Source organism: Taudactylus pleione, unplaced genomic scaffold, assembly GCF_031769625.1.
Source record: "Taudactylus pleione unplaced genomic scaffold, aTauple2 ptg000087l, whole genome shotgun sequence".
Classification (NCBI taxonomy): Eukaryota; Metazoa; Chordata; class Amphibia; order Anura; family Myobatrachidae; genus Taudactylus; species Taudactylus pleione.
The window spans coordinates 1391909-1415284 of record NW_028284489.1 but is presented as its reverse complement, the minus strand read 5'-3'; the positions used below and the strand labels follow the sequence as shown (position 1 = coordinate 1415284).

Below are 23376 nucleotides of genomic sequence, written 5' to 3'. Positions count from 1 at the left end.
TGGTGTCCTTCAGCCCTTCTTTCAATGTGGCAATTTTCGCCTCCAGATGACCATCTTTTCCCATGAGGTCTCTCACCATCTTAGCACAGCTACATGTGCATGCATTATCTTCTTGGAAGGACAGTTTTTGACGAGTTGGTGAGTGGGATATATCTTCCACAGGTGTACAAACCAGAGGCTCCAAGGTGTCCAGTTCTTTGGGTCCATCAATCACTGGTGTTTCCTCCTGGTTTTGGACATTCATTGGTTGCTCCACTTTCCCTGGTCCATTTTCTTCTATGTCCCGTTGCAAAGTGTTGTTCTTGGGCTTTGCGTTCTTCCTTGCCTTGACAAGTACAGGTACATTTTCCTTCCCTGCTTTCTTCTTGGTAGGTTTGCTTGTAGACAGTTGTGGGACTAGTGCACTCAGCCTTTTGGTCAGTGAAAGTGGGCAAGATGAATTTCTGTTGTTGTAAAAAACCTTTGCTCTTCACCATTTTCACAGTTCGGTGCACTCTGAAATACACAAGTATAAAGATACTAAATACAATATTAAGCAAAATAGTGGAAATACTATATACAGTAAATGTTTCACATTACAACACTGTAAACAATTACAGTACTCATACTGTACTGTACTTTCAAGAATGTGCTGCTACTGTACTCTATACAACTCCAGTAATAACCCTATCACACAGAAAAGCAAATTACTGTAGCAGTTACAGTAAAGCACTTTACTGTACTTGGTGCAGTTATTTGCTGATGAACAGATTTTTACTGTGTGAAAGGGTCACTTTGACCTTACATTTAACCTGGGTCAGAGACCTGGTAATTTCGACGTACAGTACTGTATGTTGACCCTTTCACACAGAATAAATGCTTCTGTCCATCTGCAAATCACTGGCTAAAATTGCTACTGTACTGTATGCCCAGTAATGTGTTTGTCTGTGCCAAAAGGGGTACAAAGTGGGACCATCAAATAAACCTGTGCTTCAAATGCCGGATAAAGACAGGGTTTTTTGCTACAGTATTTTCTGTGTGAAAAGGGCAGGGCTATTTTTCTTCAAGATCTCAGTTCCTGTACTACTCATTAACTACAGTACAATTTGATGGGGCAAAATTTACTTTTTATAAGATACAGTACAGTACTGTACTTTCAGTTTTAGTTTAAAAGTTGTTTGAGTGTTTTTTTCCAACAGTAAATATATATTATATCAAATACAGCACATACTGTACTATATACAGTACTAAGCAATGTTAGGAGACAGTGAAAAGAGATACTGTTAGGTACAGTACTGTTCCAAACAATCAATTCCCAACTGTAGCTGATTGGTTGGGACAGTACATTACAGTATCTCTTTTCACTGTATATATATATATATACACACAGTATATACTGTATACAGTATACATGTACAGTAGTAAATATAGGAGATTACAGCGCAAAGTGTTGTTAAAACCCTTTATCACAATACGCTTATCCAATATTGTTAGGTTGTATAGAGGCACAAGATAATAAATTTGATAAATAATACAGGTGTCTAAAAAATAGTTCCTAATGATATACTGTACTGTACAGTAGGTGTCAGCTCATCAGTAATAAAATGACAATGGTGATTTGTCAGTAATAAAATGTTTGAATAACTGAACTGATATACAGTACTGTACAGTAGAGTGCCAAATGTGCTATTTTTATAACATAAATCAAAACTTAGTGTGTACAGTACCATTATAACCATTAGTGTAAAAGTTAAATGTGCAAAGAAGTGCAATAATGCAATGATACAGTACTGTAGGTATAATATGTGCATACAATTATATACGTACAGTAAATACAATTTAAGGTGTGGAATATTACAGCACTGTGTATATCAGTGTAAAAATGCCATAATATATGAATATATAAGAAAAAAATTAATTCAGAATATAGACCTGACGCTCACACATACTGTAGGGCAGTACATAAAAGACAAATAAAAAATTATAATATTTAATATTCCACACCTTACATTGTATTTACTGTACGTATACAGTATAATTGTATGCACATACAGTACAGTATTATACTGTACTGTACCTATCATTGCATTATTGCACTTCTTTGCACATTTAACTTTTACACTAATGGTTCTATTGGTATAGTAAACAAATTTATCTTATAAAAATAGCACATTTGGCGCACTATATCAGTTCTGAATGTATATACAGTATATCAGGCATACTGTACTTTCATGACCAGGGCTAAACATACTGTACTGTACTGTAATGGCTAAAAAGTATTACACATTAAATTTCCTCACATTTACACCAGCAGATAATGAAATGTGGCCTGCTCGATGGAAACTAAGGGGCATACACTACAGTATGTATCAAAGCTTGATGTGTGATAAAATAGTGAGATATACAGTATAACCAGCTTGTAACTTACATTTTGCAGGCTGTGTTAAATGATAGTTTTGAGGTGATTGGTGATATATATTTCCCAATTTTATCTCACATCAACCTTTGATACATATGCCCCTTAATACACAAAGATGCGTCTATGAAGGAGACAAACAGGACATTACACACAGCAATATTGCAACTGAAACTAAGATGACTGCTGAGGAAACACAAGATGGCTACGAGGACAAGATGGTCACTCACAGGAGACTAAAAGGGGCAGTGGGAGACTAGGAAATGATCAGCAGTATACGGTGTGTGATAAAAAATCTATATGCAAATAAGCGACTATGGGGACGGGCAAAGGACGGGGCATACTGAAGCAGCAGGATATTAAACACAGCAATATTGCGACTGAAACTAAGATGGTCGCTGAGCAAACACAAGATGGCTGCGGGGACAGGATGGTCACTAACGGGAGACTAAAAGAGGCAGCGGGTGGCTTGGAATTGATCAGCGGTATACGGTGTGTTTGATAGAAACTCAATATGCAAATAAGCATCTATGGGGATGGGCAAAGGATGGGGCATTCTGAGGCAGCGGGATATTAAACAGCAACATTGTGACTGAAACTAAGATGGCCTCTGAGCAAACACAAGATGGCTGAGGGGACAGGACGGTCACTCACGGGAGACTAAAAGGGGCAGTGGGAGACTAGGAAATGATAAGCAGTATACGGTGTGTGATAGAAAATCTATAAGCAAATAAGCATCTACGGGGATGGGGAAAGGACGGGGCATACTGTGGCAGCGTGACATTAAACACAGCAATATTGTGACTGAAACTAAGATGGCCGCTGAGGCAACACAAGATGGCCGCGGGGACAGGACGGTCACTCACAGGAGAGTAAAAGGGGCAGCAGGCATCTAGGAATCGATCAGCGATATACGGTGTGTTTGATAGAAACTCAATACGCAAATTATCGTCTATGGGGACGGGGAAAGGATGGGGCATATTGTGGCAGCGGGACATTAAACACAGCAATTTTGTGTCTGAAACTAAGATGGCTGCTGAGGAAACACAAGATGGCCGCGGGGACAGGACGGTCACTCATGGGAGACTAAAAGGGGCAGCGGGCGGCTGGGAATCGGTCAGCGGTATATGGTGTGTTTGATAGAAACTCGATACACAAATAAGTGTCTACGGGGATGGGCAAAGGACGGGGCATACTGAGGACTATGAGGGGCAGCGGGAGGCTAGGAAACGATCAGCGGTATGGTACAGTATACGGTGTGTGATAGAAACTCAATATGCAATTAAGCATCTAACACAGGAAACATAGCAAAATGACCGTGAACCATACATAGCAAGCTACTTACAACAGCTTGATACTGTAGGAAACAGCTGTAGAAGCTCAGGGTACAGCAACAAAGGTGACTCAGAAGTCAGGCAGAGTTGCAGAGGTAGATCACGGTAATGAGTAGCAACAACAGCGACTCGGAGATGGCTGACCGCCACCACAGCGCCAACCGTGCTGACATTGACGCAAGTTTGTGGTTTAAACGCACAGTCAGTTTGTAATACATAGAGCTCTTTCCCAAACAGAGCCCACTACTAGTTACTGGTCATGAGATATCACATAGTGTCCAAGGCTGGAACAGCATCGACATTGTTGCAAGTTTGCGGTGTAACGCATTTTTGCGGTTTAAATGCACAGTTAGTTTGTAATACAGAGAGCTCTCTCTCAAACAGAGCCCACTACTAGTTACTGGTCATGAGAAATCACTATAGTGTCCAAAGCTAGAACATCATCGACATTATCGCAAGTTTGCAGTGTAAACACACAGTCAGTTTGTAATACAGAGACCTCTCTCTCATACTGTACAGAGCCCATTCACTACCAGTTTCTGAAGTTATGAAGTCACTATTGTGTCCAAGTCTGGGACAGCATAGAGAGTGACACAAGAGTGCAAATTCAAACGCACCGTCAGTTTTTAATATACAGTACAGACACATTCATAGCAGCACACTAGTTGTCCTAGCAGATGGGGGTTGGTGTCCTTGGCAATGGTCACTATTTGTAGCCTTTTTCAGGACACAAGGGAAGAGCTGACTGCTTACAGTAAATGGATTAACAAAGCATCCTTTATTAAGGTAATGAGAGGCTCTTGCTTGCTTTGGGGGAAGGGACCTGATGCATTGTGTATGACTCCTGACCCACTGTACATGCACCAGAAATACCATTGCAACCCTCCTACTGGGCATGTGCCTGCCAGAGATGCCATTTCTAACCCCTCAGAGATGGCTGACAGCCACCACAGTGCCCACCGTGCTGACATTGACGCAAGTTTGAGGTTTAAACGCCAAAACAAAGACCTCTCTCTCATGCAGACCCCACTATCAGTTACTGAACTCATGAAATCACTATAGTGTCCAAGTCTAGGACAGCATCGAAATTGATGCTATTTTGCACTTTAAATGCACAGTCAGTTTGTAATACAGAGAGCTCTCTCATACAGATCCCACTACTAGTTATTGGTCATGAGAAATCACTATAGTGTCCATGGCTGGAACAGCATTGACATAAAATGACTATTGTGTACAAGTCTTGGACAGTGCAGAGTGGCGCAAGGGTGAAAATTCAACAGCATACTGTAGTAATACAGACAACTGGGCATGTGCAGTGATGATCTTCCATACGCCATGCCATAGCGATACTGTACAGTACAGTACATGGTGTATGGCTTGGCACCACAGATCCCATTGTAACCCCTCCACTGGGCATGCGCAAGAAATCCCATTGCAACCCCTCGGAGCTGACAGCCACCACAGCGCAGACATTGACGCAAGTTTGCACTTTTTAAATGCACAATAAGTTTGTAATGTCTTACTTTTAAGCAGCCTTTTAAACAACAACACTACAGTATTACAGTACAACACTACTACAGTAGTTTCACTATAGTGTCCAGAGCTGACAGTGCCAAAAAAAAAAAAAATTTCCAGGGCTTGAACCCGACACCATCATTCTTGCAAAGCAATCACCTAATACCTAGCCCTCATGCCAGCTACAGTATATTAAGAACCGCACAGAGTGGCCTCATCCTTGTGCACTCCACCCACCCGCTGCTGTTTTTAATAATAAAATAAATTGTCTTCCTTTCCAAATATCATACAGTACTCCATCATTAGATAATAATTCATCCCATCTCAGTGAAAGCTGTGCGTTCATCTCATTAATCTACAGTATCGGTTATACCATGAGAACAACTCGGGCAACTTCACTACTGTACAGTTACTGTATGTACAATACTGTATGTGTACTGATTTGCATCCTGTTCTAAGAGCTTACTGTATGTACAATATGTGACACAAAAAATATTGGTTGTGCGAACATGCAAATGCTGTGAATGTGATATCCATCCAATTTAAGTTTAACAGTATGGCATTCAGTATAAATTACAACAGTGGAGCACTCGCCACCCAGCGGTGAAGCGCTGTATTACATGCCGTAGCGTATCCTTTGTTGAAGAATACCACGGTACGCCACAAGTCTAGACATCACATAACGTTCCATGGCGTGACTCAGAGGCCTGAACGCCATGCCATGAACAACAAACTAGCTGGGCACATCTGTATCTTAGGATATTGTCTCCATTTGAAACTTTATTCTGTGTATAGTCATTATTTTTCCTCTATTTCCTATCCATAATCAGTTTCTCAAATGGATCTACAGTATTTCCTTTTTATATTTTTCATAAGCGTGTTGAAATTTCTCATAACTTTCACATTTTTTAAGTCTCTCACTCAATGCTGAAATATCCGGATTCAATTTCATAAGTATGATTTCATCATGTCTAATAATATTAATTAATCCCTGGAACATTGCATTAAGGATTTCTCCCAAGCTTCTTTCAGAGTGTCATTTGCCAGATCAAATGCCATTTCTACTCTAGGTCTTAGACCCCTTGGGATCATGTCCAGTTAGGAAAGGTGGCTTTATTCCACCATGTTTTTGTTTGCTTCAATAAAAGTAGCTTTAATGTATAGAGATCGTCTGACCAATCATTAGTATTCACAGAATCACAGAATAAAGTGTTTAAATGGAGACAACATCCAAAAATACAGTATGTGATACTGACAAATTTTTCTAACTACATGACATCTGGTCTCTTAGGAATCACCACGTAAGGACACTAGTACCACTCTGGTGAGGTCTTCTACTAATAGCTACCACCCACTGTTCCCATAGAACATGATACATTCACAGTTACTTAGGGGGCCCCGTGGTCTTGTACCTGACATGGTTATCCTGAGGTCACAGGATGTTATGCGACTGATGGATACTGACAGGGTGAGAGTCTTTAAAGCTATACAAAGATAGTCAGGATGTGGCCTTGAGGGACGGAGTGAATGCAGGCTGAGAGGTGCAGTCATGAGGGCTGGAATGTGACCTTGAGGATCGAGGAGCAGCTTTGGAAGCCGAGGTGTGCCTTGAGTGCAGAAGTGTGCGCAGACTGTTAGATGCAGCCTTAAGGTCTGAGAGGTGTGCCTAATGAGCCGGTAGATTTTCAGGTTGAGATGCAACCTAGAGGGCCGTGGGTGTGGCTAATGAGCTGATAAGTATTCAGGCTGTGATGTGGCCTTGCGGGTCGAGATGCGGCTATGACAGCCGGGATGTGGCTTGAGAGCTGAGGCGATTAAAGGTTGTGCACCAATTTACTAAACCGATCCACCACAGTCCAGATGATGGTACATCATGAGGAATGAGTCCACCACGAAATCCATAACAATATGGGTCCAGGGTTTAGAATATACTGAGAGAGGCAGTAACAGGCCAGTAGGAGTGACCCAAGCAATCTTGTTCCTGACACAGATGTCACAGGCCAGACAAACTTGCAAACATCTTGAGACAACTTTGGCCACCATACCGAATTGGAGAGCAGTTGGAAATACCCAGCTGACCTGCAGCTTTGCTGGAATGAAAGTCTACCAGAACTGATCTCTCCAGAGCAAATAGCAGTCCTGGTGGTTTTCCAGGTGGAGCTTCCAACTGAAGAGATTGAAGGGCATTTGGAAAATTATGGATAAGAGCCACATGAATCTGAGAACTAGAAATAATGAGCTTATCAGAGGCAATAGACTGCTGAATAGGAATAAAACTTTGAGAGAGGGCATCAGCTTTAATGTTCATGGAAAGAAAATTATATAATTAAAGCAAGTAAAAAAACAATGCCCAGCGAGCTTGCCTAGAGTACAGTCTCTTTTCTGTCTCAATGTAAGACAAATTCTTATGATTGGTCACAGTGATTTGATATTTTGCCCCCTCCAGCCAGTGTCTCCAATACTCGAACGCCCATTTTATGGCGAGTAACTCGCAAATTTCCCACATGGTAATTTTTCTTGGAAGGGGCGAACTTCCAAGAAAAGAAGGCACGGGGATGTAAATTGTTGTTTTGGGGATTCTTCTGAGACAATGTGGCCCTCGATAGCTTGTGAGGGTAATTGGCTGAGTCAGCTCCTTACTTGGTTAGTTCCAATATTAGCGCCACAATAGTGGAGAAGCATTTGATGAACCTGCGATAATAATTTGTGAATCTGAGTAAGTGTTGGACTGCTTTTAAGGTAGTGGGTTGGACCCATTCCAGGACTGCTTTCACCTTGCCGGGATCCATGGAGAAACCATGGGAGGAGATGATATACCCCAGGAAGGAAACCTCTTTAACCTCAAAATCGCATTTCTTGAGTTTTGCATATACACTGTATGGTTTACACAGGGTTTTTGTAGTACCTGTCTAACTTGATGACTGTGTTGAACCTGTGATAATAATTTGCAAATCCGAGGAAGTGCTGGACTGCTTTTAAGGTAGTGGGTTGGACCCAATACAGGACTGTTTTCACCTTGCCGGGATCCATGGGGAAACCACAAAAGGAGATGATATACCCCAGGAAGGAAATCTCTTTAACCTCAAATTCACATTTCTGGAGTTTTGCATATACAGTAGATGGTTTTCACAGAGTTTTTGTAGTACCTTTCTAACTTGATGAGGGTGTTGATCCAGTGACTGGGAATAGATCATTATGTCATCCCTGTAAGCTACAGTAAATATGCCTAGAAACTCATGGAGGACATACCTGATTAGATCCTGGAAGACAGCCGGGGCATTGGCGAGTCCGAAGGGCATGACTAAGTATTCAGAGTGCCCCGAATGAGTGTTAAAAGCTGTCTTCCACTCATTCCCCCTCCTGATTCGGATAAGATTATATGCTCCTCGGAGATAAATCTTTGAAAAGATGGTGGTTTTCCATAATTGATCAAAAAGGAACAGAGATCAACAGCAGAGGGTAAGAATTTTTTTACTGTAACCTGGTTAAGACCCCGATAATCTATACAAGGGCGAAGGGAACCATCTTTTTCTCGACAAAGAAGAAACCTGCCACAACAGGTACTGTAATTTTGAAAGATGCACAAAGCCTTTAGCTTAGATGTCTTGAATATATTTCTATATAGCCTTATTCTCAAGAATAGATAGCGCATTCAATCTGCCCTTGGATAATTTCATGTCTGATATTAACTCAATGGCACAACCTATGCAGGGGCAGAGTATCTGCCTTTTTCTTATAGAAAACATTAATAAAATCATGGTATGGGTCAGGTGATTCCAAGGAAGCAATTGGTGGAAAAGGTTGTTCTCAGGGGGGCTGTACTAATTACCCTGGCCAAGACTTTCTGGAGTGGATTGATGGGGGCCCAGGTCAGGTGCTGCCCTCCCTTCCTCTTACATCAAAGCAGCCCAGCACAGCTGTGTGTGGTGCTACAAAAATGTTTTTTTCTCTTTCTTACTATGGGGATGTGGCCACACCTCCTCCCCCCATGCCCGGCACAGCTGTCGCTGCCCCTGGTTGTTCTTCCTAGACTTGAAGGGAAAGACACCTGGACCTATAATCCAAACCCATTTGAACAATCTTGCTGGAATTCGAGTTTAGAACTGGGTTGTGGTTCCTGAGCCATAGCAGACCAAGAACAAATGGGCAATGTAGCAGGTAAAAGGAGACTGATTCCATATGTAATGCTCCCACAGTGAGTCAGATAGATGGGGTTTGGAGATTTATAACACCATTGCATAGTGGGCTTCCATCAAGCCTGCAGATGGAAATCAGTGGTGTAAGGACTTCTGATGGAATTCTTAGTGTCTTCAAAATGGAAACGTCCTTACAATTTCCAGCTGCTCCACTATCCACGAAGGTAGAAGTAGAAATTTATTTTCCACTTACTTGAACAAGTGCAGGTACTAAGAAGAACTTTTTGGGAGAAACAGATGCAAGGACTAGATGTAGTTCCCCCAGCAGTTCTAGACCTTGCCTTTTTCCCGACTTAGATGGGCAGGAGTTGGCAGTGTGTCCTTTTCCTCCACAATAGAGGCAGAGACCTAGCGATCGTATGCGGAGCTTCTCTTCTGTGCACAAATGAAAAGCTCCTATCTGCATTGGTTCTCCTTGATTAATAGAAGATTCCCATGCTGCCGACTGAGGGGGCAAAGTTGGAAGATCCTTCTCAAGTCTATGTTCTCTGATGCGGCAATCAATGCAGATGGTGAGATGCAAAAGATCTTCCAGGGTCTCATGGACCAGAGGTTGGACCAAGATATCTTTTATCTGTTCCGACAGTCTGAGACGAATTTGTCTGTGTAATGCCTGATCATTCCATCCACAATCAACTGCCCATTTATGAAACGCGGTACAATAATCCTCAGTTGCTTTTCGTCCTTGCTTTAGAGATTGCAGATTTGCTTCGGCCAAAGTGGCTTTATCAGGTCATTATAGAGGAGCCCTAAACCTTTGAAGAACCCATCAACTGACTGTAGGGTGGTATGAGTCGAAGGCAAACTGAAGGCCCAAGTCTGAGGATAACCTGGGAGCAAAGAGATGAATACACCAACATACTGGGCCTTGGTCCCAGACGGACTGGGCCTTGGGACCTCATTCAGAGCCGGTCGCACAGAGCGTGTGGTCACTCTGAATGAGGGGAGGACGTCTTGAATTTTCAAGACGTCCTCCTTTGCGGTGGTAAGGCTGTGGGTTAACACCCACAGCCTTACGACCACCTAAGGTGATGGTCGCGATGGTCAAGACCATCGCGACCATCGGGGCTTATGACGAGACCCTAGGGTAGGGTCTCCCTTGTCGTAAGCCCCGGAGAGCTTTCTGTCTGAGCCGGAATCTCTCCACTGACATCACTACTGATGTCAGTGGGGCCACCCCCAAACGGTAGGTGTTCCCATGGGAACACCTCCGTTTGGGCTGCCACCCCCCCGGCCCACCTTCCAAACGGGGCGAGCTGTCAATCAACATCGACAGCTTACCCCCTTTGGATCGAGACCTGCTACGACCGACAGCGTCTCACGCATGCGCACAACGGCGCCGGTGCCGTCGTGCGCATGCTCTGTGGGGGGCCATCGACCCGGTCCGAGTGCATCGGCGCTATCGACCGGGTCTGAATGACCCCCTTGGTCCCCAAGAGGTCATAGTCTGAAGTATAGTTTAAACTCTCCCTCAAATTTAGGAATTGTTTGCGATCTCCTGAAAATGGATCTGGGAGATTCACCTTAGTCTCTTTGACCAAGGCTTGGACAGATGGTGAGCGAACATCCTCCACATGCAAGGACATTTACTGCACCTTCTGGATGAGGGCTTGGATTTGTGTGGCCAAAACATGTACAGCGGTCCCAGTACGGCATGTAAGTTGCACAAGAGTAGTAGTCTGGGTGTGTGGCTAGTAACCCAGAGGGGGAGAGACAACCGGAGCATCAAGGCGCACTGGCGACTTGTGAAACTGCATCAAACAGCAATTTGAACCGGGTTTTTTTAGCACAAACTCCAAGGCAACTTCAAGATGGCCTAGACGTAAATTTAAGAGGATGGAAGGAGGAACCTCATGAGCAACGCAGGTACAGGAGGTAGTACTAACACCCAATGATACTTTGAGGATTATCAATTTCTTGGGAAGAAACTTAAATCAAGGTCAGATAAAGGCATTTGCCAGAAGTTCCAGATGGGCAGTCCAGCCCTGCTTGCAAGTACAGGGCCTACACATGTGCAGGGCAGGTCCTGTGTGATTGCACAGAATGTGCTCCCTGAGCTGCAGTCTGATTGACAGGCTACAGCCATTTGTGGGCGGGGATGGGGCAGTGACTGTATCCATTCATCTCTGTTTTGTGGGAGTGCCGATGCCAGGATCTGCATCCTCTGACGCAGACTTCCTGGCCCTAGCAGCATGAAAACACCATCCATCCTATGTAACCTGAGACCGATGTTCATACAAGTGATCCGATGGCTGCGTCCTTGGATGCAGCCGCAAATCACTGAAGCATGCAGGGGAGTCTCTCTTCTACAGGTGCCTCCTGCTGCTTTTGTATGTGTTAGCATTGCTGCTGTATCCACAGATGCAGCAGCGTTGCTAAATCTGCACACATCAGAATCAGGCCCATAGTCACCAAACAATTTCAGTGTCAGTTTATTCTCCATTTCTCAATGTTTAGGGAAATTAACAATTGATGTGCTATGAATATAAAATGCTCTAAGTAGTGTTGTAACATAAAAATAGCAACATTTAAGTTGCACATGAAATGTGGTACGTTTGCTATTTTGTACTATATTTAGAACTTCTATAGTATACATAAAATAGGAATATGTTTGGTAAAAGAAACTTGGAATACCAGCAGTGAAAATCATGTTTTAGCACCTCATATTGTAACTATACACATTAATTGTATTAGCTTTGCAATTTAATTTTGAAATTCATTCTTTTAAAATGAAAAAAAAAGTATCCGCTTGTCATTTATTTGTTGACCAATACCTTTTCTTACATGTGAGAACTAAGTGACGAGTACATTGCTGGAATCTGTCATACTCTCTGTGCATATCAGAAAGGAGAAGTTAATCGCAAGCTGAAGCACCACTGTTTCTGCTTCCCTTTTTTTAGGGTTGGGGCGAGGTTGTCTTGCATCCATAAGTGAATAGTAAAAATAAGATCAGTCTACATAGTCTTCATTGGCTAAAGATATCATACGGATCAGTGGCTACATACCAGAGGCAGAGCTGAGATTCACGGTGAGCAACTATAAAGAAATGCAATGGAATAGTATCCTGTAATGTAAATTATTAAATCTTTTTTGTATATTTATACATAATTTTCCAAAGTATATAGCCTTTTACCATTTTTTCTGCTTTGACCTTGTGTGTACTTACATTTGTTGAATTAATTTATCCTAAGGGTATTTATATAGCTTTAGGGATGTTTGTATATATCCAGGAATATATAAAGTCTATGTTAAAATGACAATGACAGTTTGCATATACTTTGACTTTCTGTTTTAAAGCAGACAAGCAGTACTAGATGACAAACACAGGTAAATCTTTAATACACATATATACGTACATACACACACATATAAACACATATACACCCACACATATATGTAATAATATCAATGATATCTGTTCCTATATTCATTTTCATGTATGTGGTTTTGCCAGTACAACAGGAACAGTTAAGTACACCAAATTTGCACGTCCTCACAGAAAGCTGTAAGTTTAATTTAAGGACAGAACATTTGGTTAGGGGACATAGATCAGCCATGCAAAGCAGATGTGCCAGGAGGAATGGAATGGGTATCCAGATGGAAGATAGAATCAATAGGTTGACACCAGATGGTCAACAGGCAATAGGCCAAAAGGTTGACAGGGTCAAATGGTCAACAATTAAAATGCACACATGGACTTAGGTCAACAGGATCAAATGGTCGACATGGTAAAAATATTGAACCACAAAAGGTTGACACATGGCTTTTCACGATTTTTAGGGTTAGGGCTAGGATGATGGTTAGGCAGGTGGCAAAGGGTTAGGGTTAGGCTGCAGAAGGTTATGGTTAAGGTTAGGCACTAGGGGGAGGGTAGTGAGGATTAGGTCAAAAATAGCAAAAAATAAGTGTCAACCTTTTCTGTATCAACCATTTGTGTCTAAACCTTTTGACCCTGTCAACCATTCGACTTTGTTGACCTTTTCACTGTTGACCATTTGACCCTTTCAACTTATTGTCTGTCGACCATCTGGTGTCGACCTACTGACTGTCAATCTTTTTTACCACCCCAAATAGTGTGCCTTAGTTTAAGTGAGCTGGGCTGGTCTCCCAAATATTTGTGAAAATTGGTAACATGCCACTAGTCAACATACTCGTACTAAGTTTAATAGTTTGTGGCCTGAGGGTGCTTCTTTTACTGCACTCAGGGCCTGATCCAGCAGTGGATGTGATGCCGATATTTATGCAGATCAAGAGATTATTTGTCATTGCGCATGCATGTAAGTGGCATGCATCGTGATTGCTTTGCGATTACATATGCACAGAGGATCCATTCGCAAAGTGCGTATATGTGGTCAGTGTTTGGGGGAGGGTATTTTTGCCACTGTGTTCCATGTGAATTCACAGCTGTGATCACACAGTGATTAGCGTCCACTGCTGAATCAGGCCCTCAATCCCCACAACTGTACTGGATTTTGTTGTGGCGTCCATACATGTAGGACAAGCTGCTATATAATGACAGATCCTTCTGTGGCAATGAAAAGTAATATTTTGCTTTAAGCGCATGCCTGGATGTGTACTGGCATGGGTTGTTTGCATGCCTGCTTTTCAGTCCCAGCCCTTGTCTAAAGTGTGCTTTTGTTGCAGTATTGAACAGCTCAGTTCACTTCAGTTTTCTTCTTCACATTACCCTCTGAAATCATCTACATGTGACAGTAAAACAAAACTTTTCCAAGATTTCATAATAGATCAGACTCCATTTCTCTATTATGACACAACAAGCCCCATACATTAGCTATGCTTCTCCCTTTTTTGAACTATAATTGGCTTCAGTTCAGTACAGAATACAATCCAGGATTGAGAAAGCAATTACAGTACTAAAGTTTGACTTCCTTAGCCATGAGTTACTATTCTCAATGGCCTGCACAGATCACTATGGACCGTCTTTGACAACATGCTCTGCGCTGACTTACTTTTTAATACAACAGATGCCTTTCATAACATCATTCCACAGTGATCTAACTGAATTGTTTAGTAGTTTATGTAATGCACCTGGATGCCTCCGGCCCAGGCACTTATGCCATGAGTGAATTCATTCATTTTGTGCTAACCTGAATTGGAAACACTTGGGTAGCCCTGACAAATTGATTTTAATAGTGACATTTTCCAGCTTTACTTTATCATTTGTATCAGTCTAGTTGGTCAAAAAAAAAATCCCAACACATTTTTACACTGATCAAGTGATTCAATAAACTAATCTGACGAGCAACTTTACTATTAAAGCATTTTATTAAGCATCTACTGTATTTTGCTCAAAGTTTACAGCAATTCCCCTGTCTTATTTTTGTAATTGGAGAAGTGTTTTTTTCTTACAATGAGCACACACTCTCCATTCCGGTTTTAACTAAATCATTTCCCTAGCTTTAAGAGCTGTTTTTTTTTCTTTTGCTGCTCTTACTGCTATTATATTTATTGACCTATTTCCCTTGAAGGTGCTATAAAATGTAAAGTATCTTCTTATTCTGGTATAGATTTCATGTCATTAATTGAAGCTACAGTTGATTGAGGAAAGCTGCAAAGTAGTGTTACATGGCATGTTGGCTATATGTAATGTCCTTACAAATTTTTTTTAGCTGCTAGTATATTTTTAGAATTGACTTTACATGATTTTACATTTATTAATGCCTTTTTCTTCCTCTGCTGTTTCATTTGGATAATATGTACAGTCTACTATGCAAATGTCATCTATCATTCATTGTCTGTAGCGTTTTCCATCTACAGTATCTTATTCTGTGTTTTAGTCTGATGTAAAACAGTTGGCCATCCACTAGTACTGTACGGTAAGCTGAATACTGCTTTAGGAATAAGTATCTTTCTGAAAAATGCTACAGGGACAACACATAAATAAAAACACAATGGGTATGTTATTTCTAAAAAAATAAAATAAAATAGTGTTAGACCAATGTTCACATAGTTGAGCGATCATTTGTAACTTTGCATGCACAATATGATTGGAAAGCCCCTACAACGCATGCATTACACATTAGACTAAAGATGCTTTTGCGTTCAGGACAGGCGGTATCATGCATGGTGCAGCAGAGTGATGGACATTCCTGGGTGGTGGCCAGAAGTACACACAAAGAAAAGTCTGTCTAATAGGCATGGTATGGGAGTGTCACAGGTGTGTCAGTGAAAGTGGCTGCGTTCTCAGACACAGAGCCGCAGCCACAGAGGCCATGTTCAGATTGAGCAGCTGCACCTGCCATAGGGTAGGTACAAGTGTCCATTGTGCACATGGTGGTGCGCTGATTGTGGCGTGTAAAGAATCACCAGCAGTGTTACAGCGTGCAGAGATGCTGAAAGTGGGTGTATCAGGGCTTGCACACTCAGACACAGGCTGCTACACCGGAGGTAGGCGGAAACTAGCAGCATTGTCCACCTCTAAATAAGGTCCAGTGCCCACTAATGCACTGACCATAGCATGTGTCCAATATACTGGCCACTTTACCCACTGTCCCTACACTCTAATGAGAGAATGCTGCAGCCACATTAGTTGTGACAAAAGTGCATGAGGTTGATATGCAGTAAACTAGCGGATATGCATTGAATAACTGGGATTTGACTGCATTAGACATTCCCTATATTAGTATAACTTGCTTGGTTGCAATAGGTGTCAGCGGAATGTGCAATGGAGGTTTGTACACACAGATGTCCTTAACCAGGCTGCTGGGTTTATTATAGTAACAGCAGTGTACACAGAGTTAACAGCTGTGATACCGGTATACACAGTAGCAGTACAGTATGTACAGGGTTAACAACCATAACAGTAATGGCTATGGCAGGTAATAACACAGGTCTCACTAGGGACACTAAGTACTGCGGCACTCTACACAGTGACCATATATGCTCACAAGCCTGGCAGTGACGTCATACCACCCACACATCACTACAGAGAGGAAGAGACAGTGCAGGAGCACACTTCCCTACCTAGCACACCCCTCTCACCAGAGCCGGATTTAGATCTCACAGGGCCCCAGGCAAGTTACCGGTTTGGGGCCCCCCAAACCGGTGTGTGTATATGGAGACAGGAGGAAGAGGGAAAAAAAATAGGGCAAGACGGGAAGAAAGGGGGACGGACAGATGGAGATGGGAGGAAATGGAGACGGATAGACGGGACAGGAAAAAATGGGGAGGAACAGAGGGGACAGGAGGAAATGGGGAGTAACTGAGGGGACGGCAGGACAAGGGGAAGAATATTGTGAAACAAGGAGAGGGAGACTAGAGAGGTTGGAGGAACAGATAAGAAAATAAACACATACAATAGCTAGTGACATATATATATATATATATATATATATATATATACAATAAAGAGCAAGTAAAGAGCTGTGTTATTTAACTCTATTAGAATTTTTTTTAAGTTAGACTTACCCAGTCCAGAGTGCCGTGTTGTCTTCATAGGCTGAGGACCAGTGTCCACGCAATCATCCCATGGAGCTCGCTTGTGGAAAGTTTAATTCAGTTCCCACAGTAGAGGCTGGCTGCAATGCACACTGTGGGGAGAGGGGGGAAGGGCTGCACTCACTGTCACTGCAGGGGTGGCTGTCTAGATTTGCTCATGTTGTTGGCTACACTGCGGGGTGGGGGCTTGTCAGGGGGTTCTGCAGCTCCTATCAGTGTGACCATGGGGGGGACACTGGCCATAGTTGCGGGGGAGGTTGGTTGGATCGGGCTGCCTAGATACGCATGCCGCAGAGCTTACTACACTGTGGGGGGCTGCACTGTGGGGGGATGGGGTGGCTGCTGCTATCATTGTGACTGGGAGAGGGGGGAGGTTGGCTGGCTTCAGCAGCGCCGCTTGTAAAAAGCAGCACAAGCCATGGGTAAGGGGCTGGCCACACTGCAGACAGAGGGGAATGGAGTGCACTGCACACATCACGGCGGTGGAGCTGATTGAAGTGAGGAGCAGGAAATGGAGCCGTGCGCTGCTGCTGCTGTTATATTTCCTGTGTGTCTAGCAGCAGTTCAGCAAAGTGCAGCAGGTTCTCTTCAAGGCCGTATCGGGGGCCTGGTCGCACCCTGGAGACTCTTCAGGCCCTAGACGGACGCCTAGGTTGCCTAATGGTAAATCTGGCCCTGTCTCTCACTCAGGGCTGTCTCCGCCACAAAAAAACATGATACTTTACTTGAACATTTCAGCAAAGTCCACCTGTAAGCAGAAAACATTGGGTTATGCAATAAACAATAATAAGTGAAACATATAAACACTTCAAATATATTCTAGTCCACACTTTCTCGGAAACGCATTTAGTAATTGAGACGTTATCATATCCCTTTGTTAGCATATTTTCAAAATTATCCTTACTTGTTACATAGGTCATGCTGACAGAGAATGGGTACGGGATGATGGCGCTCGGGATCCTGGCGGTCAGAATCCCGCCACCAGCATGCTGACAGGGTTAGAATACTGACACTTGGTGGTCAGTATTCTAACCCTCCTCCTCTCCCTACCCTAACCCTCCCTCTCCAGTGCCTGACCCTTACCTCCCCCCCTAGTGCCTAAACCTAAGTTCCTCCTCCCCGCATCATAAACCTAACTCTCCCCCCTAAGAGCTTAACCCTAACCCTCCCCCTAGTGCCTACTCCTAACTCCAACCTTCCGCCCTCACCCCACCCCCACTACTTACCTTCGGGATGCCAGCACCGGGATTCTGACATGGCGGAATTCCAGCACCAGCTTTCTAAGCATTGGCATCCCACACGCTGGGATGCTGAACATATCCCGCTGACAGACCTTCCACTAATGCATGGATGTAGTGATGTCTAATAGACCATCCATGGTGCTAGGTGCCATAGGACAAGTCAGTTGCACCCTTGTTGTCACATTCAATGTACTGAAGCATAAGGCTTCCTTGGCAGTTTTCTGTAAGTGCCAGTACAAACAGTCCCATTTATGATTAACAGTCATCCTCATCTGATCCCCAGTCAGCATTACAGAAAGCTTTCAGTACGGAATTTCCACTGTTTAAAAACTCTAATTTTAAAGAAGTTGAACCCTTTAAGTGTCTTAGAATTATTTGAACTGCAGTCCAGTGTTGATAGATACCCATGGTTAATTGCAAATTGGGTCACCCAGCTCACAGCATGTGTGTCTTGTCCTCATTGTAATGCTCAGGAGGTTCCATATAAATTTCCTCAGCTAGTTCTCCATTTATGAAAGCTGAGTCTATGAGCCATACTCAATTTGAGCCGAGCCGCGATACTTTTTACGCGTCCTGGACTTTTCGCCTACTTTGCCTGTGTTGTAGATGGAAAAGTATCGCGCGCATGCCTGCTTTACCCCGTATTCAATTTGAAAGTACGCAAAAAAACGGGACCTGCCATAACTTGAACTGGAAAGTACTGTCAGATTTGGGGAAATCAGCCTGACACTCCCCAAAAGATCCTCTGACATGGGGGTTCCCTAAGGTACTCCCCGATTTGGCTTGCTGAAGGTATTTGTTCTTTTTAAATGGCCTTAATAGTTGCTAAATAGCATTTTTCTATACGTGGTGCAGAATAGTATTCAGGAGTATTTTTTCCTGAAAATAATTTATCCCAGCAAATTTGGGGTACTTGAAAATGGGGGTCAGCATATTTAAAAGTTGCTAAAGTTAAGTTTAAAAAAATCATGAAAAATCCACCTGCCGCAAGTACCTGCAATAAAAAAACACTTGGGGCATACTTGGCGACCCCCCCAGAGTCAAGTTCGCTAGTTTTTAACTTTGTACCCAAACATTTTTTTTACTCCTTTTTCAAAGTCATTTTTTGGGGTGTCCTTAACTGTTTTTTTATTTTTTTTCCACAGTTTACCTTTGGGGGACTGTCTGGAGGCTGCAGGGGGGTTCCCGTAACGTTGCACCCCAAAACCCCAATTCTGCACTTTTTTCCGCCTGCTATTCATAGGCGAATCTTTTTCGCCTATTACATTGCATTGACTTTCCGCCTGAATACGGGGTAAAAGCAAAACAGGCGGAAATTACGTCATCAGCAAAAAAGTATTGCGGATCCAGACTTTTCGCCTCAAATTGAATACGGGCCAAAGTCTGAATGGTACAGCAGTAAATCATGAATGGCAGATATGATAATGATTAAACATAAAGTACTGTATATGGCAACAGGCAGGGGCATTTCTAGAGAGGAAGGGGCCCGTGTGCAGTCTCCGACACGGGCCCCCTCCTCTCCACCAGGCGGCCGGCAGCGCACTGAGCTGTGTGCAGCCAGTGCCGCTGTTATAGATTCTGGGCACTAGAGTGTGCCCAGAGTCTATAGTGTCTGCACAGGTCACCGGGAAAATGGCTACGGCTGCCATTTTCCCTGTACTGCACATGCACAAACAACGGGAAAATGGCTGCTGCTGCCATTTTCCAGTCGTTTTACAGTGGGACTCAGGACTCCGGAGAGGTAAGTAATATTATGGGTGCAGGTTGTGCGGTGTGGGGCCCGTGTTACCCGCACACCCTGCACCCATTATAGATATGCCCCTGGCAACAGGTGAGAAGATTTCCCGTAGTCAATCCCGGATTTTTAAGTATATCCTTTAGTGACCGGACGGGCTTTGTAAAAGGCAATAGTTCCATCTGTATTTAACTTTTTACAAAAGACCCACTTATTCTTGACTGTTTTGTAGTGACTTGGCCTGTTAACAACATTCCATGTATCATTATCATCCCATGATGGCAGCTCTTTATCGGTTGCAGATTTCCATTCTTCCAGTCATTGTTTGAATTTGCCTCTTGGATATTTTGCAGTTCACATATAGGGCCATCCACATTGGTGGGTCTGGGTAAAGGGAGGGGCATAGCCAAATCTCAGAAGTATGGCCATGCCTCCTTATATACAGTGTATATATATAAATATATATATATATATATATATAAATATATATATATATATATAAATATATATATATATATATATATATATATTTAAAAAAAGTCCAGATTTGTCCCCCTCAACCAGGTTGCAGATTCAGGGGGGGCAGGTGAACAGAGTGATCGGCCACCCCCATAACACTTACAGGAAGAGAGAGGATGCTGCTACTGCTCAGCAGCAGCAAGCTCCCTGGACCTATCGCAGCCCAGCACACAGCAGTGTGTACCAGGTTGGAGGGAGAGACTGCTGCCACTGAGCAGTAGTGGTCTCCTCTCTAGCCCTGCTAGATGTACTACTGACCTGGGGCCCCTACAGGGAACCTCCAGCCAGCCCGGGTATGAAGTATTCGCTCCCCCTCTTCTTGGCACCCTGTTCACAGAAAGTGCTAAATGCAACTTCTCATAATATCCCTAGGTGTTTTTAGCCCTATTGCTGCTCACAGAACTCCTGTTCTGTGGGCCTGATTCAGAGATGTACACTAATGCCACCACTACTGTGTCTGTGTATGCAGATGCTGTGCGAAAATATGCAAATGCTGCAGTCACTGTAATTTGTATTAAAGCACCCAACTGTAACTTTGCAAATCCAAGCATCTGTGTACAAAGAAGCAGCATCAGTAATAAATCATTCAATTATCACACTTCTGAGTAACCCTATGGCTTCTCAGAATGGCAATGGGAACTGAGACAAAAAAGCCATTTTGACTGTGGGATCGCAGATGCAGGCTGTCAGACACCCCTGAAAATGGTTGCAACATGCCTGCATTCTTTGCCACCACTCCTGGTTACCACCCACAAAGGCTTCCTGGCTGTCAATCACGCTGCAAGTAAAAAGTCACTGTGAACAACTATATTAATGTACCTTGAGGCATGTCCAGTGTGACTTAAGTGCATGCGCAGTTTATTTATAATCACTTAACTGCGGAAATATTGGCATTGCATAGATCTCTGAATCAAGCCCTGTGATTGGATAGCGACATTGACAGTTTCTAACTCAGACATGCTTCCAGCTGTCTGCATATTCAGTGTAATAAACTTGTGTTGTGGTTCTTGTTTAAGCTTTACACTAGGTGGCACTGTTACATGAATTTTACAAGCTTTTTATTTGTAATGTTACATAGTCTGTATCCTTAACTTTCTTGGCAGTATCCAAGCATTATACAAAACACTCAAGTGACTTGAGACCTCTTCTTCTTAGTGATGTGTTCATATGCTCTGTACCCAAAGACTCAGATCTGACCGACGCTCGGTTTTCTAGCGGTATGTTGCCTTTCAGAGCTACTTCGGGGGCAAAGTTCTTCATATATACTGCAGTAGACACTGCTTCTGCCCAAAAACTATTCTCTTGGCTTGCGTCACTGAATGAATCAATGAATGTCAGGAAATATTGGAATTAACTTATCAATCCTATCTTTATCAGACCACCTTTGTCTGTATGCACCAATGCTAGCGGTGCCTCAGCTCTGGTTGCTGACTTCAGAAAGGGGCAACCAATTTTTTTCCCCATTATACACCTCTCACATGCCAGTCTCTCTGGATTGTTCATAGCTATTCCGAAAGGAGTTTCTGGACATTATCATAGCCACAGTTCCATAGATAGACACTGAGGAGTGTTATGTAATGGCAGCCTCTGATTTGAGTCAAAGACATATAGTTGCTGGTACCAGGATGCTGTTGCTGTCACAGTCCCTCTTTTATTCTGCACAACACACTTGCGCTCTGTGAACATGACCTTAAATACTTTTTTTCTAGATAATTTATGGCGATAAATTTGGTCCCCAAATCTAGTATGAATAAGACATCTTGGATGTCTGTGACTATAATTTCACCTCTTATATCCAGACACACTGTGATTTTCCTGAGTTTTGTGGCTGTAAGGATTTTGGAGTAGATTTACTAAAGCTTTGAAAAATTAACAGTGGAGGTGTTACCCATAGCAACCACTCAGATTTTAGCTATCATTTCTCTATTGCATTCTAGAAACTGATAGAATATGATGGGTTGCTTTGGGCAACACCTCCACTTGTCTGTTTTAGAAGCTTTAGTAAATGTGCCCATTTGTCTCTGATCCCTCTGACTTTTATAGGGTCACACCTGCACATTGATGTAAACCAATCTAAATTGCAAAATAAATGCCTTGTGGCTCCCGAGTCTAGGTACTGCACCAGCAAACCTTCCTACAACTGTCTGTGAAATTTAAAGCTGACTCTTTTAGCATGTTTCTTTTGCACAACGCTTGAATCTCTTTTCATTCAGAGGTTTTATGTTCTACATTGTGACATATAAAACACTCGTTCTTAGGCCTTTGGGCTTCCTGTCCTTTATGAGTAAAGCAGAACTTTCAGCATTTGTCTCAAATGGTATGCAGCAGCTTAACTCATTAATGTCTCTGCATGCTCTCATTTTGGTACCGTACAGTGTACGCCTCAGGTTTATTCTCCTTATCAGACCTTTATCCCATACAGTGCTCCGCCTGCAGGATTATCCATATCATGAGCTGACATTTCCCTGTGAATTATGGAGTACACAGCTAGGCCAATGGTTCCTATGGCTTTATCCACACAATCAGCGTTTGATTTGTCACCCTGATCATTTTTGATCTTTCACAGCCTTTTTCATTTTAGCTACATCTCTATAGTAAATTTCAAGTTGGTGTAATTTTCTGATCCTCTCAGTTTGACAAATCTCATGCTGGCTATTGCATTGTGCATTTTCTGTGCTGATCCAATAACATGACTCTTCTGTATACTTCACACTCATAACCTATTAGTGTAACTTGCAGGCATACCATTGACAAAGCCCTCGGGTGTAACGAGCATTTAGCTCTGAAGCGGGGGCTGTTGCACACACTGAGCTCCGTTACCAGCCCCCTATTCAGCTGACTCTACTATCAGGTAACAGCGCTACCACAAGTGCTGTAGAGAGGATTACTGAGGATATCCCTGCTCTACCCTTCAGGGTAACAGAGAACCTGAGTCATTACAGCACACCACTGGGATTACCTGTACACTTCCTCATACCAATGG

At 42.9% G+C, this 23376-nt stretch overlaps 1 protein-coding gene across 1 annotated transcript in view; it reads left to right on the top strand.

Annotated features, from left to right (window-relative positions):
- Window positions 1–12392: 12392 nt before the first annotated feature.
- LOC148529028 (uncharacterized) overlaps window positions 12393–23376 on the top strand; it is a 109698-nt gene continuing 98714 nt past the window's right edge. The window contains exon 1 of the mRNA XM_088468985.1: window positions 12393–12468. The gene's annotated coding sequence lies outside the window, so the exon portion shown is untranslated. The remainder of the gene's footprint in view (window positions 12469–23376) is intronic.